The sequence below is a fragment of the Lichenostomus cassidix genome, chromosome 2, assembly GCF_008360975.1.
Source record: "Lichenostomus cassidix isolate B80296 chromosome 2, HeHo_3.0, whole genome shotgun sequence".
Lineage (NCBI taxonomy): Eukaryota > Metazoa > Chordata > Aves > Passeriformes > Meliphagidae > Lichenostomus > Lichenostomus cassidix.
Window position 1 is genome coordinate 78,628,548 of NC_139482.1, and position 8,226 is coordinate 78,636,773.

Consider the following 8,226-nt stretch of genomic DNA (forward strand, 5'->3'; position numbering starts at 1 on the left):
AATTCCTGACCAACAGCTCTCATGAGACCAACTTAATGACAGTTTGTGGCAGTATGTGTTCTCACATTTTTCATGCAGGAGTAATGACTGTAACATATTGGAGCCATGTTTCAGGGAAGCAAAATGTGATCTGATTCATCTTTGCTATGAGAGGTCAGCACTTACCTTCATTTGTTCAATTTCTTTTGAAAAGAGGAAGTCAGATTTCTATTTTTTAAATTGCTTTTGTGTCCATTGTAAGTTGCAGAATGACTTGACATCAGAAAATGCCATCTCACCCGACTGAGGCCAGTTTCCCAGGCGATATTTAGCCACTTCAGTGAAGCTGAGAATCTCATGTGAAACTGCCACTCTCCCAAACAAATCCGAGGATAAAATGACCTGTTTATACTAATTTAATGGTGGGATTATACTGCAATTAATTTTAAGACAATAATGAGTTGCTTGTAGTTTATATTTTACATTAAAAACAAGCAATAAAGTAGTCATTTACTTCAAGTTACACACACTGAGATATCCCAGTTAAACATGTGAAGCACAGAAAGCAAAATAGTGGCAAATTTTATTCATCCTTGCTAAAGGTGTTTATTATGTGAGGGAAAGACTTTGACCATCACTTCTTTTCTTCAGGCTTTTTTTTCCTTATGCTTCCTTTTCCTTTCTCCTCTTTACTATCTTTCTACATTTTCCTCTCATTAGTATTACAGTGTTCTCTGGGTTGATATATGATTCAGCACTCTGCTGAATCACAGACATGGCCATATAAAACATTTTACTGCCAGTGGAACGAAAAGAGCAGCTGCTCTGATACCACCTCTCTTTTTCTGAAGCTGTTGGAGCCGAGGCTCGCTAGGTGTCAGCAGAGCAGTCCAGAAGAAAAGCTTTATTTCCCCTGAGAATTAATAAAGGAAGTAGCAGGTAACAGTTAAAAGTTCATGCATATATCAGAAATTTTAAAGCATATTATGTAGTTGTTTTAGTTCATGTTAACCTAACCTAGAAAACCGGTGTTATTGTGCTTCCCATGCCATCAGCCCTGTTTTTATTTCATTGTCAAACTGCTTTTCATATGTACAAAGTCTCATATGTGTCTAGGGAATAGTGACTACGTGCTGCATTTCAGGCAGTAAATGAGAAAGACTGTAAGCTAGAAAAATGATCAATTGGTGAACTTTTCAAAATACCCAATCTGCTCAGACATGAGGTCTGCAGACTGTCATGAATTCTCTTCCATTTCCTGTGTGTTACCCTGTTCTGTTGTTTATTCTGAAGACATGCAGAAATCCTTCCTCTTTAAAATTATTATTTTTATTCTTTATTCTACTAATTGATAAAAATTTATGCATTTTTCTCTGGCCTTTCAGCTAGGTCTGACAGAAGATAGCATCTGCCTTCACACTCAAGGGAGTTGTGCTTGCCAGCCATTCAGATGTCATCTTCCACTGGCACGCTTCATTCTGGCTGATGCTGGGCTCAACAGTGGGTGTTTGTTTCATTCTTTGACAAACACTAGCTGATAGATCAGCTTCCCTCAGAACCTTGCCTTCCTTTCCCACTGCGTTTTAAACATTTTGGCTTACTGTTAGAGTGGTTTGCAAAGGCTTGCCTCGCCTCTCAGTGTGGCACCAAATGGCTTGGAAAGCCTTTTTATAATCAAAAATTAGCTCTACCTGGCTCTTCTGTAACACTAGCCATAGCTTGCTCCTTTAGAGCAAGCATCTTCTACTACATGATAGTCGATAAAATGTAACTGTTACAATCCACACATAGGGTGCACAATTGTATACATTTCAGCATATACATGTTTATATGGATATGAAAAGTATGGCATTGTAAATTTTTTAAATACTTGGTATAAGATGCTCCTTTGAATAGCTTTTTCTTCTTTATTTATCACTGGATAATTGGTATCCATGTAGAAGCAATTGCTAAGTGACTTAGGGAACTGTCTCTGGAAAGTGGAGCTTATTTCTGTATTTATTCATGGAAGTGATTCAGCCTCTAAGCAGGAAAGCATAGATATTGGCTTATTGAGGAGGCTGAAAAGTTCATCCTCTGTGTCTGATGAGATTTGTTGAGTTAGAGATGAGTCATGCTATAAGGCAAGAAAGAATGGCCTCCGAGGCTCAAGAAAGAGTATCAATAAAAATGAGTTGGCCAAATTTAAGGCTATGCAGTATTAAATGTGTGTGAAGCTGCTGGTTAATATTTAGCTACTGCAAATATTCACAAGGATGCATCCTCCAAAGAAGTAAAGCACTGAATGTAATTATTTTTACCTTTATATATATCTTGGTATTTATGGCTTGAAAGATAGTGCTCTACAAGACTGCTGCAACATTTAACTTCTGCATTAGAGGGAACTGCCTTATTTAAAAGCTATGGATCACATAGACTGTTTTGTTGGTGCATTAATGCATGTAGGACAGAGAAAAAGTGTCTTTTGCCTTTGCTGTATCTGGACGTTTGTCAAGAAACAAAAGAAACCCAAGATTCAAAAATTACTTTGACGGTAATTCAGTCAAGAAATCAGCAATATGGGTTTTCTGTTTACATAAGTTTATAATGATTTAAATTTTTTTTATTTTTTAACATGGGGAAAAAAAGCTTATTATTTATTTCAGCAAAAATATCCATGATAAAAATAACCAACATAGTATGAAAAATTAGTGAATGTAATTTTTCAGAATGTAAAAGAGGTGTGAGCATCACTGTCAATACTAAAAGAGAGGGGAATCTTCTGTGTCTTAAACCGTGAATGAATAAGTGCATGTGTAAGAACTGTAGCAATTCTTATTAATTCATGGTGATATATGTGCATAACAATACAGGAATAATAGTAGTAATAGAAATAGTAATAATAATAGTCCTCCACCCGTATATTTTTCAAAAATGGTATTTAAATATCCTGAAAGCCACCATAACTGACTGCATGTTTGCTTGCTTGTTCAGAAGCTTTTGCTTATGTTTTCATGTTATGTCAGCTTTTGATAAAGTTAATCCTTTTCTCAGATTGGACATTAGTGTATGGCCACTCCCTGTTTCAAACATAATGAGTAAGATCAAGTAGCTCTATGTAGCATGTTGCATTCTGAGAAGTGGGTCCTGCACAGTTTTATTCTCCATGAGATTTTAATAAGGTGTGCTAGGGATAAAGATCATTAACAGTCTTGTTTGTAAATCTCTTAAGTGCTGTATATAGCACAGTGTTTCTTGTGGCCTACAGTTGGGTTTTGCTCTATGAGTTAGATTTCAAGTCATGTTAGCAATGGTTATTTTATAACAAAGGCACTGTCTTAAATCTGGCATTGATACAAGCTCCCTGAATAGTAGCAGTGACAGTGCAATTGCTTTATCTTTCCACAGTTAGCTTTGGAACACCAAATGTTCATATGGAACACTGTATGAAATAATATCTAATATTGTAAGAAATGTTTTAGGGCTTATTGTAGAAGTCTGAAATCGATTTTGCTGGCAAATGGAAAAAACCCCAACAGATTGCAGGTGTAACACGATTGCTACGTGATGTCTGTTTGGCTGCTGATGCATAGAAACACTGTGGTGTCAGAGTTAATATCATTAATTATAGAGAAGGTGCAGGAGTTCCCAAGCAAGGGAACAGCTGTCACTGAGATCAGGCACACCAAGCTGGGGAAATTTCTGGGGACTCACAGGCTCAGTTCATTGCCACGTGCGTTCTGTGAAGCAGTCAGACTTTAGTTTCATGGACATGATGAACAGAGGGACATCCCATGCAAAATGTGTTGTGGGTTTTCTTGAGGTGACGAGCTTTCCCTCATCTCTCTGGGATTTAGTGCTTTCAAAGGTGCCCCGTTTTGGTTTCATGAGTGTAACTTTGTAGCAGGTAGGCTTTGAATAAAGGAAAAAGCTTGCTGCAGATAAACTGGCTGCAATAAAGAGTCATAAGGCTTTGACTTGTTTTAAATAACCTTGATTTCTTTAATTGGCTCAACTGTAATTTTTGTATGCAAAAGATGTCTTAAATGCTACATGTGCTAACTTTCTGAGCTCTTCAAATTTATTTTGCTGCTATAGCTAAACAGTCATAATAGAGAAATACAATAGCAGAATAAAATCTTGGGTTACGTGTTCCAAGTATACCTCTGCTCATAAAAGCATTTATTGAGGTGAATTGGCATGGCTCAGGCCTCTGATGCTATTTTTTGGAATTGTTTGTAAGAATTCTGAAAAAAAAAAAAGTGAAAGGATTTTTTAAAAATAAGCTAGATAATTAGGGCAGAAGCATCTTAATATTGCAGATTGCTTCCTTGGCATAATAAAAGTTCTTGAGTGTCTATAATTTTTAAAGACATTCCCCTGAGTCAAAAACCAAAACAAGAGTTGGAAAAATCATACATACCATTGAATACAGCAGAACTTATTGGAGAAAAAAAAAATGAGACTTGCTTGCACTGAACATACTGGCCTGAAAGGTTTAATTTTGAAACTATTGTTTTTTAAAACCTTTGGGTACATTGTTGTTTTGCATATAGTTTGTTTAGTATCCTGAGTTGGAAGGGACCCATGAAGATCATAAAAGTCTGACTCCTGGCCCTACACAGAACACCCCAAGAGTCACATCATGTGCCTGGGAGCATTGTCCAAACACTTCCTGAACTCTGTCAGGCTGATGTTGTGACCACTTCCTTGGGAAGCCTATTCCAGTGCCCAACCACCCTCTTGGTGAAGAACTTTTTCCTGATAACCAACGTAAACCTTCCCTGACACAACTTCAGGACATTCTCTCAGGTTCTGTCACTGGTCACCAAGAGAAGACATCAGTGTTTTCCCCTCTGCTTCCCCTCATGAGGAAATTGTAACTGCAGTGAGGTGTCCCCTCAGTCTCCTCCAGGCTGAACAGACCAAGTGACCTTAGCTGCTCCTCATACCCCTCAAGGCCCTTCACCATCTTTGCTGCCCTCTTTTGGATGCTCTTTAAGAGCTTAATGTCTTTCTTGTATTGTGGCACCCAAAACTGCCCCCAGCACTGGAGGTGAGGCTGCTACAGTGCAAAGCAGAGCAGGACAAATCCCTCCCTTGCCCAGCTGGCAATGCTGTGCCTGATGTTCCCCAGGACACCCTTGGCTCTCCTGGCTGCCAGGGCACTGCTGACCCAGAATCAGCTTGCCATTGACCAGGACACCCAGATCCCTTCCTGTACCTCTGCTCTTAGCCTCTCATTCCCAGTCTGTACACACAACCAGGGTTGCTCTGATTCAGTTGCAAAATCTGGCACTTTCCCTTGTTGAACTTCGTATAGTTGGTGATTGCCCATCTCTAATTTGTTGAGGTCCCTCTGTGGGGCCTCTCTGCCTTAAAGGGAGTCAATAACTCCTCCAAACTTGGTATCCTAGGCAAACTTAGTATCCCTTTGAGTATGAAATCTTATTTTTAAACCAAAGTGTCAGAGTTCTATTTTTCTATAATTTTCCTTTCTTTAGTGACAAGAGTATACAAGAGTGTGATGGGAAATAGTAAGAGAAACAGAGAAATTCTGAATGGTTTTATAGCCGTGTAAAAAAAAAAAAAAAGGAAAAGGACAGCCCCCTTGATATAACTTCTTTTGAATATGTGTTTAAAGGCACATGCTGAAGTGTTTATAAAAATGAAAGTACTTAATCATGATATGTTTGAAAAAGGATAATTTTTACAGTCAGGCTGTGTGGAAGCATACATCTTGTATTTTCTGGGGATACATAAAATCAGGTCCAACCTCTGTCTTGTGTAGTCTGTTAACAAGTGATATGTGATATGATACTTGATATGATACTTGAATAAATAAAAAATATATGGTATTCAAATCAGTCTACTCCAGCTTAGCTTCAGTTTATCTTTGAGAGGTGTATATAATGCTATTGTACTGGCTGATAGGAAATTTTATACACACTGGCAATTTAACTACAGAAAAACTGCAAGATAGGATTATTCTTTTACTATTTTTAATGAAATTTAAAAGTGGCATTAAGAAATGTAAAGCAGTTAGTGCTGTACTTAAAATGATTATACCTGGAATGGACACGAGCTAGAAGCTTTATGGTTTAAGCCATAGTGGTTTGAATGTTACGTGCTGAAAACTACAATTAACAGCAGGAAGTTTTTATTTTATTAAAAGAAGATGTATGGGTTCCTTAAGAAGCATCGCATACAATGACAACACATTGTAAGGCAGTGCAGAATTTGAATGCAGTTAACCACAGAGGACATGGAGAATGTTTGAGTAGAAACTGGTTGAGTGTATGCAGGCTACACAGCAAGTATTAAGCTTGATAGTTCTCTGAACTACCTTGCCTGAGAAAGCAATGTACCAACTAAACATATTTCTTTCCAGCTGGTCCCACTTATAAGGGGAACAAAAGTCATAGTTGACAGTAACATTTATTGCTAATTGATGCAGATCACTCCTTTTGCAATTGGGGATTTCTCGGCCAAATTTTTAATGTTGAGATGTAGCTGTGGTTTACATGTGTAGTGCAGGGTTGTCAGGGCTATTATTGGCATTTGCTGATAATTTAGTCTTCAGGTTCCCTCTGACTTCTCCAGTATTCTAACTCTTTATGCACAATGGTTTTTTGTGACTCATTAAAACTGAGAAAAATTTCCTTGGAGTCCTGCTTCCTTGCATGCTGTCCATGTGCAGGAGGACAAAGGTATCAACTGAGAGGAGAAAAGCTGAGAATGTCAAGAAAGAGAAGAACAAAGGATTGGGGAATAAAGCCAAGACTGGCATATGGAAGAGGTAGGGGACAACATAAGGAAAATCCAGGCTATGGTTAAAAGCAGGTGAGAGTAGGGGAAGAAGGAAGAGATATGAGCTGATTAGGGAACATAAAAGTTTAATACTTGAAAACAGGGAAGAAAATAACTACCAGAAGAAGCAGGGGAAGAAATGTGGTAACAAAATCAGCACAGAGCCTAGAAATAAGAACAGCCTTTTGCAACAGCTGTAGGGTTCTTTTGCAAGCATGTCTTTGCACCAGTGATTCCTGTATCTTGATACTAATTTATTGGAAGAAGAGTGGAAGTGAAACATAGCAGTTACAAGTGTATTCTCCCATATGCTGGCATCATTGCAAAATTCCCTAAAGATAATTTCTGGGCAGTTAATTACCCTGAAGTGTTTGCTGCTGTTCTGTAGTCTCAATTGGGAGCCAGTAATGAGCTGTGTGCGTCTTTGTTTCTTTCAGACAACCTATCCCTGGCCAGTTTGCCAATCTGTTATCAGTGTTAAGCTTTTAAAAAAATAAATAGTTTTAAATATTTTTATGCAAATAATGTATTTATTTCAGTCAAAACTGCCTTTTTTTCTAATAGAATCTCTTCTGCTGAAGTGATAAAACCCATGGCAGTGAAATGACCAAACTCTGGCATTTAAAATGTTTCTGTTGATTTCCTTTTATTCCTGCTGTTTCTATGGAGTAGTCACTGTTGCTATGTATTTTTTCTCTTTGTGTTTGCCAGAACAGGACTAGCTGGGTCAACATGCTTGTGGTTTTAGTGGGCAGTAACATAATTGCTGCTTGATTAGAGGAGGTATTTCAGAAAGAGATTTCTGAGACAGAAAAATCCCTATAATATTTAAATTTCCCTAGCAATGGCATAATCATCAGTAATTAGCTAAAAAAGCTATGGTTAATTGTGATCAGGTAACAACCTTTATAATGGCAAAAAAAAAAGCAAGGATGGAAGTAAATCTAAACAATATTTGATATCATGGTATCCTGAACTTTGCTGCTGCTAAATGTGCACTTATGCATATCAATCTAAAGTCTCTAGTGCAATGGAGCAGTGATCCTTTAATAATTTTAATCAATATTATACATTCAGACAGGTTAAGTAGCTACCTGCCATAGCTGACTAAACTTGATGAAAAGAATCCCCTTTCAGTCTGTGTTCTCACGGGTGCACTCAGATGGATGCACTTTCACCTAAAAGGCATGCAGATGCCTGACAGCAAGCTTTTGGGAAGTGTTTTGAGTAATGAAAATTTTAACAGTTAATGGGCTGCTTTTCAAAGATGTGAGAGGAAGTGAAATGAGGAATGCATCACCAGCAAAAACTGGCATGTTATATCCTCTTGTCCCACTTTCTGTGTTAGGTTTGACTACTGAATTTTGGTCACATGTGGTGCCTTTTGTTTTTCTGAGAAATGTCGAATGTAACTTATAAACTAACAAAAGAGAGATATTGTGCTTCTTGGTTTTTTTC